The sequence below is a fragment of the Orycteropus afer genome, unplaced genomic scaffold (assembly GCF_000298275.1).
Source record: "Orycteropus afer afer isolate SDZICR_OR568_19922 unplaced genomic scaffold, OryAfe1.0 scaffold00071, whole genome shotgun sequence".
Classification (NCBI taxonomy): Eukaryota; Metazoa; Chordata; class Mammalia; order Tubulidentata; family Orycteropodidae; genus Orycteropus; species Orycteropus afer.
Genome location: NW_006921658.1, coordinates 12,415,485 through 12,427,189, shown reverse-complemented (window position 1 = coordinate 12,427,189; position 11,705 = coordinate 12,415,485).

The window sequence follows — 11,705 nt, the reverse complement described above, 5'->3', positions numbered from 1 at the left end:
AACAACAACAATCTAAGAATCTAGTATCTTTCTTAAGGACATTACTATTTTTTCTTTAAAATTAGAAACCGGGTGAAATTATCTATTTTATCTCCCCACTACTTAATACAGTGTTTGAAGTTGTTACGGATTGAATGGTGTTCCTGTCCCCCAAATATGTGTTGTAATTCTAACTCCTACACCTGTGAGAGAGAGTAATCAATTTGGGAGTAGGGTTGTCTTTGTTATGTTAATGAAACTATATCAGTGTAAGGTGTGCCCCTGTCCAAAACTTAAGTACTTCTAAATTATAAAACAAGTAGATTCAAAACAAAAGCAAGCAAGCACAAATGGGGAGAAGAGATATCCCATGAAGATTGTCAAAGAATCCAGAAACACACAGACCACAGATAATGAGATAAGGCTCTTCACTCAGAACTCACAGAAAGCCTTTTCCTATAGCTTCCTACCCACCCACCCACCCCCCAAAAAAAACCCGACTGGCATCAGGTTGATTCTGACTCATAGTGACCCCAATTGGATTTCCAAGACTGTAAATCTTTACAGAAGTAGATTGCCTCATCTTCCTCCTCCAGAGAGACTGGTGGGTTTGAACCACCAACCTTCTGGTTAGCAGCCAAATGTCTTACCCGCTACATCATTAGAAGTCCTTTTCCCTATAGCCAGGGCCTTGAGTTCAGATTTCTAGGTTCCTAAATGATGAGAAAATTAATTTCTGTTTTTTTAAAGCCACTCACTTGTGGTACTTCTATTATAACAGTACTAAGAAACTAAGGCAGAGGTATTAGTCCTGAAAATTATTCAAGAGAAAATATTTGGAAGCATAATAAGTGGAAAGAAAAAGCACACTATACTATAAAGTCTTCGTAATTAAGGTAATTTGTTAAAAGTACATGAATGGACAGACTGACCAATAGAAGAAAATGGTAGAATTTTGCAAGACCAATGACTTATTCATTGCAAATATCTTTTTCAACAATATAAATGGCAGCTATATATGTGGACTTTGCCAGATTTAGTATACAGGAATCACATAGACTACACCTGTGGAAAGAGGTGCTGGAGAAGTCAGTATCTTCAGCCAAAACAAGGCTAGGAGCTGACTGTGGAAAAGACCATCAACTGCTCATATGCAGGTTCAAGTTAAAGCTGAGGACAACGAGAGCCAAAATGTGACCTTGATTATATCCCTCCTGAATTTAACAAACAAAAAAAAAAGTCCTCACTGCCATTAAGTCAATTCTGACTCATAACGACCCTCTGTGGGTTTACGGGGCAGTAAATCTTTACAAAAATCATCCTTCTGCAGAGTGGTTGGTGGGTTTGAACCACTAACCCTTTGGTTAGTGGTCAAATGCCTTAGGCACTATGCCACCAGAACTCCTTCCTGAATTTAGAGACCATCTAAAGAGTACATCTGATGCATTGAACACCAGTGATCAAAAACCAGAGGAATTGTGGGATGACATCAAGAACATCATCAAACTGTCATTGAAATGACATAAAAAGAAGAAAAGACCAAAATGGATGTCAGAAGAGACTCTGAAACTTGCTCTTGAGTGGAGAGTAGCTAAAGCAAATGGAAGAAATGGTAAGATAAAAGACCTAAATAGAAGATTTTAGAGAGCAGTTCAAGAAGACAAAGTCAATTATTATAATGAATTATTACAATTTTGTGTTAATAGCAAGAGATTATTACCACATATTCCACAGTGTCAGACCAGCAGAACATAATCAACAAGCCACCACCCTCTTTTGGACAATACAGAACTTAACAGAATTCTGATACCATTCAGATCAACTCTGTCTGGTAGAAAGGCATATTTCTTTTTTTTTCCTTAACCTATTGAATTCATTCAAAATAAGTCTAGTATATTCCAACCACCATTTTAGAAAATAATAGTAAACACTTTATAACATCTATGCTCTTCTTCAAAGTAGTTCTCACTTTTATGGGGTGGACAGTTATGTAAATGAATAATTACATTTCTATGGGTTATGATAAATGTCAGGTTTGGTAGAAGATACCATGAAAATATAGAGAGGGGAACACTAAATTCTGTTTATCTCCAGATTTTGTAAAGATATTTCTTCCATACTAATTAACCTACTTTCCAAAGAAAGTAAATTCTCATAATCTTTAATGCAACTTATATTCATCAGAAATATGTTTCATACCTCAACATCATTTTAATTTTGTTTCTTGTTTTCTTTTTCTCTTGTGGCCTTTCAAATGAAAGAATAGCCTTACTTATAAGAACTAAATTTTTTTTGGTAACAAGTTGAGTGTAGGATATGATTTGTGGCCCCTGAACTCACTCCCCAAACAACTTCTAAGTTCCTGAAATGCCTACCATTCATGCTTTATATTTGTTTAAAATAAGCCCAGCACAGTAATGAAATCTCCTTTTTAAATTCAAAGATCCCTGGAAAATAAAATATGTTTAGCCACTTCGATATCTCACAAAATCTCAAAAGGACTACATCTATAACTGCACTCATAACCACCCCCACTAATCTGTCCCTCCTTCAGTGTGCCCCATCTTTGCAATGGTACCTCCATGTGCCTAGCTGTTCACATTAGAAAGATACCAGATCTTTACTTATGGTACCAAAGGTACTCTTTTTCAAGGTTTGCCAAAGACTCCTTGTTGCTAATTCCAATGGTCTATTCCCAGTATTTACCTTATTTGACTTATCTACAGCTTTTGACACAATGGATTTTATTCTCTACCTTGTAATATACTTGATTCTAGTGCATTGCTTGGTTTTCTGGACACCTCCTTTTCTTGGATTCCTTACCACATTACTGGTTACTCCTTTTCAATAATCTTAACTTACTTCTCCATGTAAATTTGATTTATTTACAGTGAGGTTCCCCCTGGTTGTGGCTCTACATTTTTTTCCATTTTTTTATTCAAACATATTCCATTGACTATCTCAATTACTCACATGGCTATGAATGCCAACTATGAGCTAAATATATATAACCTCAGACTTTTATATCCAATTGCCAGCTGTTTACAATTAAAAAAAACTCACTGCCAGCTCGTAGTGATCCCCTTTGGGTTTCCAAATTGGTAAATCTTTACGGAACGAGATTGCCCAGTCTTCCTTCCATGGAGTGACTGGTGGGTTTGAACCACCAACCCTCTGGTTAACAGTCAAATGTCTTAGGCACTATGGCACATGTTTTCTTGGAGGATCTAACAAACATTTCAGTCTTACTTCTTTCAAATTTATCCACCAACCACCAAAGTCAAACATGAAGAAACTGAAGATGTTTATCAACTTCTGTAGTCTAAAATTAACCAAACATGCAATCAAGATGTGTTCATTATTACTGGTGATTGGAATGCAAAAGTTGGAAACAAAGGAGAATCACCAGTAGTTGGAAAATACGGCCTTGGTGACAGAAATGATGCTGGAGATGCCATGATAGAATTGTGTAAGACTAACAGCTAATTCATTGAAAATACCTTTCTTTCAACAACATAAATGGCAGGTATGCACGTTGACTTTGCCATATGGAATACACTAGAATCAAATTGACTACATCTGTGGAGAGAGGCAATGTAGAAGCTCAAGATATTCAGGCAGGAGCTCACTGTGGAAGAAACCATCAAGTTGAAGCTAAAAACAATTAAAACAAGTCCACAAGACCTGAAATATGGCTTTGATCATATCCCTCCTGAATTTGGAGACCATCTGAAGATATATTTGACGTATTGATCACCAATGACCAAAAACCAGAGGAATTGTAGGATGACATCAAGAACATCATCCATGAAGAAAGCAAAAAGTCATTAAAAAGACAGGAAAGAAAGAAAAGACCAAAATCGATGTCAGAAGGGACTCTGCAACTTACCCTTGAATGGAGAGTAGCTAAAGAAAATTGAAGAAATGACAAGATAAAAGATCTGAACATAAGATTTCAAAGAGCAGCTTAAGAAGACAGTCTATTATTATAACAAAATGTGCAAAGACCTGGAATTAGAAAACCAAAAGGGAAGAACACGGCATTTCCAAGCTGAAAGAATTTAAGAAAAAATTCAAGCCTGAAGTTGCAATATTGAAAAATTCTCTGGACAAAATATTGAATGATGCAGGAAACATCAAGAAAAGATAGAAGGAATACAGAATCACTGTACCAAATGACATAGTGGTTAAGGCATTTGGCTGCTAATTAAAATATCTGTGGTTTGAAACTACTAGCCACTCTGCTGAAGAAAGATGAGACAGGCTGCTTCTATAAAGACTTATAGCCTAGGAGACCCAATGAGGGTCAATGTAACTCAGAATCTACTCAATGGCAGTGAAACAAGAGATATGTGAATGCAGAACAAAATGAATGCATGGGGATGATAAATACCAAGTTCAGGAGAATGTATACCTCTATGGGGCAGAAAAGAGAATGCAAAAGGTACATGAGGAATTTCAACTTGGTCTGTAATGGTTCCTTTTGATTAGCCAGATTGTATATACATGGAGTTAATGCCTTTCAGTTATGGTGTTGGTGAAGAATACTGAAAATACCATGAACTACCAGAAGACGTGGAATAAGGGATATCATAGCTGTTGTCAGATGAATCTTGGCTCAAGGCAAAGAATACCAGAAGGATGTTTACTTGTTGTTTTATTGACTATGCAAAGGCATTTGATTGTGTGGATCATGACAAATTATGGATAACATTGAGAAGAATGGGAATTCCCGAGCACTTGATTGTACTCATGAGGAATCTGTACCTTGACCAGGAGGCTGTCGTTTGAACAGAACAAGGGGACACTACATGGTTTAAAATCAAGAAGGGAGTGTGTCAGGGTTGCATCCTTTCTCCACACTTATTCAATCTATATGCTGAGCAAATAATCCGAGAAGCTGGACTATATGAAGAAAAACGTGGTATCAGGATTGGAGGAAGAATCATTAGCAACCTGAGATATGCAGATGATACAACTTTGCTTGCTGAAAGTGAGGATGACTTATGGCACCCACTGATGAAGGTTGAAGAATACAGTCTGCAGTATGGATTACATCTCAACATAAAGAAAACAAAAATCCTCACAACTGGACCAATGAGCAGCATCACAATCAATGGAGAGAAGATTGAGGTTGTCAAAGAATTCACGTTGCTTGGTTCTACAATCAATGCCAACGGAAGGAGCAGTCAGGACATTAGACGGCGTGTAGCATTGGGAAAGTCAACTGTGAAGGAACCGTATCAAGTGCTGAGGAGCAAGGATATCTCCTTGAGGACTAAGGTGCACCTGACACAAGCCATGATATTTCCAATTGCCTCGTATGCATGTGAGAGCTGGACAATGAATAAGGAAGACTGAAGAAGAGTTGATGCTTTTGAGTTGTGGTGCTGGTGGAGAATGCTGAAAGTACCATAGACTGTTAAAAGAACTAACAGATCTGTCCTGGATGAAGCACAGTCAGAATGCTCCTTGGAAGCAAGAATGGCCAGACTTCATCTCACCTATTTTGGTCATGTTGTCAGAAGGGACCATTCCCTGGAGAAGGATGTAATGCTTGGTAGGGTGGAGGGTCGACGAAAGAGGGGGAGGCCTTCAATGAGATGGATTGACACGGTGGCTGTGATGATGGGCTCAAGTATAGCAGGGATTGTGGGGCTGGTGTGGGATAGGGCAGTGTTTTGTTCTGCTGTGCATGGGGTCGCTATGAGTCGGAAACAACTCGACAGCACTTAACAACAACAACAACAACAACAACCAGAAGAACCAACAAATCTGTCCTGGATGAAGCACAGTCAGAATGCTCCTTGGAAGCAAGAGTGGCCAGACTTAGTCTCATCTACTTTCGTCATGTTGTTAGGAGGGACAATTCCCTGGAGAAAGACATCGTCCCTGGTAAAGTAGAGGATCAGCATAAAAGGGAAAGACCCTTAACAAAATGTATTGACACAGTGGCTGCTACAATGGCCTCAAATATAGCAAAGATTGTAAGGATGGCACAAGACTGGGCAGTGTTTTATTCTGCTTACATGGGCTTTTTATGAAGCCAGAGCCCACTCAATGGCATCTAATATAGACAAGATACGTGACAGTGAAATAGTCTATTCTTTCCACATTTTTGTTTGTCTGAAATAATTCCAAATAAATAAATGCATAGAATATATCGCCTACAATCCAAGAATATCCAAAATATTTTAATGCTTTCCTTTTGCTATAATACCTAAACCACTTTGCTGGTGTTCCCTGAGGGCATAATTATTTCTAATGACTAGATTACTTGCTTCTTCAACTTTTGCCTGTCTCTGCTCTGCACTGAAACTTGACTGCCCTTAATGACACATAGTACATAGAAAAAAATTGTTACTTGCTAATTGGTTCTTATTTCTTATTTCTTAACTAAACTATAATTCCCTAATATCATCTATATTTTAAAATTAAAAAAAAAAAAAACACAAACCTCACTGCTGTGGAGTCAACTTGAATCATAGAGATCCCTCCTTGGGTTTCCAAGGTGGTATCTCTACGGAAGTAGATTGCCCAGTCTTCCTTCCCAGGAGTCGCTGGTAGGTTTGAACCACCAGCCTTCTGGTTAGCAGTCAAATGCCTTAGGCACTACACCACCAGAGCTATAAATAAAGTGAAATTAGAAGAATAGCTAATTTTTTTTCATCTTTGTATACAGAAAAATAATCTGTAAAATATCTCTAGGGAATACAGATTTTAATCCAAATAAAATTTCTCTTAATTGGGTCAACTGGTACTACTAAATGGCTACATATTGTTCTTTAACTCTTAATATTCAGGTCCTAAATGATAGGTTGGGCAATCTACTTCCATAGTGAGACTGCCTTGAAAACTCAAAGAGGGGTCGCTATGAGTCGGGTCCGACTCGACTGCACATAACAACAACAAATGATATATAAGGAGCTCTGATGGCATAGTGCCTAAGGCACTTGACTGCTAACCAGAAGGCTGGAGGTTCAAACCTACCAGCGACTCCTGGGAAGGAAGACTGAGCAATCTACTTCCGTAGAGATACCACCTTGGAAACCCAAGGAAGGGTCTCTATGAGTGAGATCTGACTCCATGGCTGTGAGTAAATGATATGAAAGAAAAAAAAAAAAAAAACACTAGTTTCTAGCCCTGAGATTTAAAATGCCAGTAAAATTTTGAAATGTGATTAATAATATTCCTTATGTTCTTAAAAAATAAAATAAAACTCATTGCCATCGAGTCAGATCCAACTCATAGTCACCCCTCCTTGGTTTTCCAAGGCAGTAACACCACAGAAGTAGAGTGCCCAACATTTCTTCCAAGGAGTGGCTGGTGGGTTTGAACTGCCAGCCTTCTAGTTAGCAGTCAAATGCATTAGGTATTATCCCACCAGAGCTTGGAAGGGCCTTATTACAAAATAACAGACTCCAAAGCCTAAAGTGAAACTTATAAGTCAGTCTCTTCTTTTAGTAGAGAGAAAACCACATATTTAGATTGTTTAAAGTTTATGCCAGAATTCAAGTTTCTCAAATTCTGGTCTGATGTTCTTACCCACTACTCCCAGAAAATGTAGAGTCTAGTGATAATTCTCCATAAAAAGAAAGAAAGGGAACTAACACTTCTGAACACAAGGCTAGCTCTTGCTAGGTACTTTTGAGATACTATCATCATTTTAACTCTCACAACAACTTGTAAGTAGGAATTATAATTTCATTTTCCTAAAGAGCTCAGGGAAGTCCCATCACTTGCCCCAGTTCTCGTTAGTAACAAGTGCTAGCACAAAAATCCAGGTTGGATTTGTCCAAGTCCAAAGCTATGCATGCTATACTCTGTCTGCTCCTGTAAATAACTAATAATGGGGAAAGTGGGTGAGATATTATAGTAATACTCTATATCATACAGTCTCAATGGGGGCAATATTGCCCCCAAGGGGGTACAATTGTTATTACAATAGTTTGTGGTCCTCCAAAGGGCCACAGTACATAAATGGATATACAGTATATTTATGGTATTAAAATTTCATGGGAGAGGGAGCAATCAGGAAAAAGAAGTCTAAAAAGATTCCTAAAGGGAGTGATAAATTTTTAAAAAGTTTGAGAAACACTGTTCTATATGTTTCAAGAACAATAATGCAAGTCCATTTTTAAATCATTTCTCAGACTCTTCATATAAACTCAGAACCAGGATACTTGTTTCTCAGTTTTGTTAACTGTATGTTTTCAAGCATCAGTGGTTCTTTTCTTTTACAAGCTAATAATAATAATATGCTGATCAAAGCATGGGTTTTACAGTCAAGTGAACCTAAGTTGGCAAATCATCTCAACTGTTTATGAACTTTACAAATGCTTGAACTTTCTGTGTTTCATCCTGCAGGACTAATGAAATAATTAACTGCAATAGCGTGTGAAATGCCTAATGTACACTAATCTTTTAATGAATGTTCTTCTTTCCTCCCATATTTTGGATATTAATTTCTTTGAGTAGTAAATGTGTACAAGAGGAACAAGAATTCAAAAATTGGTTGAAATAAAGACTGTTTTACTTTGGGGAGAGAATTGACTATGTTTAACCTTCATAGGATTATGAAGTTTCCAGGTGGTTGGGATTTACTATCCAAGCATTTAGAAAAGCAAGAGAGGGTTGTATAGGAATATAGCAGAGGGATTTGTCAGAGTATTTTGAAGGAGAAGAACTTTAAATGGCCTATGACAGAAAAAAAAAAAAAAAAAAGCTTGTATTCATTTCAATCATAAGCTTCAGTAGGTCAGAAGAACCTGTACTCGAGCAGAAAAATCACAAAGGATACATATTTGGAAGGAAAGAAAGGAAGAGGGTATAAGAGAAACTGGCCTCTACAATGATAGAAATTGGATCAACATTTAGGTTTCTGAAATTGTGATGTAGCCTGATGGTTCAATGCAAATATTTTAATTCTATAATATTTTAAATGGAGGATTGGTTTATGCCTCTATTATTCTAGTTTACTAACATGAGAATGAATATTGTAATTAATATTTCACCTTTCCATCCATGACAAGGAATATAACAATTTAACTAAACTAAAGATAACTTTGTGTCTCAAATTAGATTCCCTAAAAATTTATTTTTTTAAAACTCAAGTAGTTCGTTCCAGAGTTATGAATCAGATTCAAGTAAATATAGGCAGTCCTGGAGTTACGAACCAGATTCATTCGTAACTATGTCTGTAAGAATTTGTAGGTCACTCAGATCAATTCTTATTTAGCCTTGTGTTAGTGCAAGAAAAGGATCAAAGGCTTTTCAATGATTTGAAAGCTACTCATGCAGCAAGTGAAGGTGATTGTCATGAAGAATTTGTTGTGAGTAGGGTTGGTTCAATTGTTGCAAAGTAACATTAAAGGGCAAGTAGGAGTTGACTGTTAACCAGAAGGCTGGCAGTTCAAACCCACCAGCCACTCCTCGGAAGAAAGGTTGAGCAATCTACTTTCGTAGTGACACTGTCTGGGAAACCCAAGGACGGGTTGCTATGAGTTGGGTCTGACTCGACGGCACATAACAACAACAGCAGTTGTCTATAAGGTGTTTGTAACCTAGGCACTGTTTGTATATTACTTCATATAGAAGTAATTCTGTATGAAATAATATACAAGGAAGACTGGGCAATCTACTTCTGTAGAGAAACCCAAGGAAGGGTCGCTGAGTCAGAATTGGCTGGATGACAGTGAGTTTATAGCTTTAGTGTGTCTAATAACTTTGTGTAAGTAATCACATAGACAGTTGTTATTTTTCTGGGGAGGAAATATAACCATTTTAATTATATTCTTATTGTCCTATTCCACAGTAGCAGCAATTTAGAAATACACTTGATTAAGTTTTAAAGAGTGAATCAAGAGCTGAGACACTGGATGAAAACAATAATGTGAAGAAGGACATGAAAATATTTGAGGTAAATTGTACTTTATTTGTTAGTAATAAAAGAAATCTTCATCCTAGTGAACATGAAACAGTTGGTTCTAATATTTAAGGGCAAATAAGCTTGGCCTTAAGGTTTTAGATATCTTAATTTCAGAGTCTAGAAAGAATAAAATCACTTATCAGGGAAGTAAACACAGTTCCTAACCACTTTTAGAACTTCATTGCACCAGAGTATTCATTTCAAGGCACCATATCCCTTTCCCAGTGTTCTGAGTCCCTGTGCATTAAACATAGGAGGAATAAAAGTTTTTCTAGCCCCAAAGTGGTAAAAAAGAAAAAAAAAAAAAGCAATTTTTCAATATTATTCTTTACTTCTTTTCTTCACCAATTTCAAAGTATTACTAGAAGTTAACAATCATGTTAAACATAAGAATACCAAAAACTCCCTTCTCTCACACCCTGTCTCACCTCTTTTCCAAAATGCCTTCTGAAAAGTTTTAAGGAACCCTTGCTGGGCTTTCTATTTTGTCCAAATTTGTGGCTAATTATGTCATTGAGTACATTGGATATGCTATTTCACTTCATTGTGCTATGATTACGTTACAGAATCAATTATACTATGTCAATGCAATTTTCCACATAAACTGTGTTGACAGCAATTGATACTGTGGCTCAGAGACTATAGAAATGAACAAAGTCCCAGAAGTCCCTGTTGGAATATTATGTTTGTTTTGGGTTCTGTTTGTTTATTTTGCTCTTCTTTTGCTTAAATGAATCAGCTTTCTTTCTTTCCTTTTAGCTGCCCATTTCCCACCTCCTGTTTTCAATTCAGTAGGGGTGAACATCCCCTTACTAGCCAGGGCTAGATAAAAATGGAAGCTCATTCAAAGGAAATGACAATTTATCAAGGAAGCATGCAACAAGTCCACATAACTAACATTTAACTGTCTTCATCACTTTTCCATATCTCAGAACTTGCATAAACTTCTTTAAAGTTTTCAATTCTTGGTTTTGTTTATTTGTTTAGGATAAAATATATCATCAACTCATCTATACACCAGAAGCAAAAATACAACAGACATATTTTCACAGGCCACAGACATAAGAAAGTTGATCATTTCCAGACTTTTAAAGGACAATTCGAGTTCCGGCAAGATCACAGACTAGGCAGAAAGACTGCACAGACCCTCTTCAACAAAGAAAAGTGAAACCAATTGACACAGACACAGAGGATAAACGTGGGCCCCTGAGCCTTGAAGGGAAGGATATAGAAGTGGACTAAACCCCAACTAGCAGAAGAATTTGCATGAAAATACCAAAAAAGGAGACAGACAGTGCTGCGGTCTGGCAGAGATCCTGAGCCATCCTGAGGGCACAGACAGCTTGGAGATTCCCGAGTGGTGGTAGAACCTAAAAATTAACCTAAAAATCACCCTGCTAGCCAGGAACTGCACGGAAGACTGTGCATGGTGGCTGGGGAACAAACAGAGAGGGAGAAGAGAAAGGTTGGCTGAACTGTGGACTTTTGCCGGTCCGGAGGACGCAGCCATTTTGAAGGTTTAAAAAGTGGCTTGACTATTTTGGATAATTAAAGAGACAGCACTTTCGCAGATTCCTGGGGCTTAAGAACACGTTATGCTTTCCAGCAACCCCAAGGACACTCAGGACCTGCAAGATTGAAAAGGTACAACATTCCTCTTGTTACTATTATACCCCACATCCGCTGGGTGAAAGGAGGTGTGGCCATTCCCCATTCCCACCTACCTTCTGGTCCTACAGGAACTCCATCACAGTCTGTGTGCTCAGACGGAGCCTGGGTGCCCTGCCCTGTCCTCCAC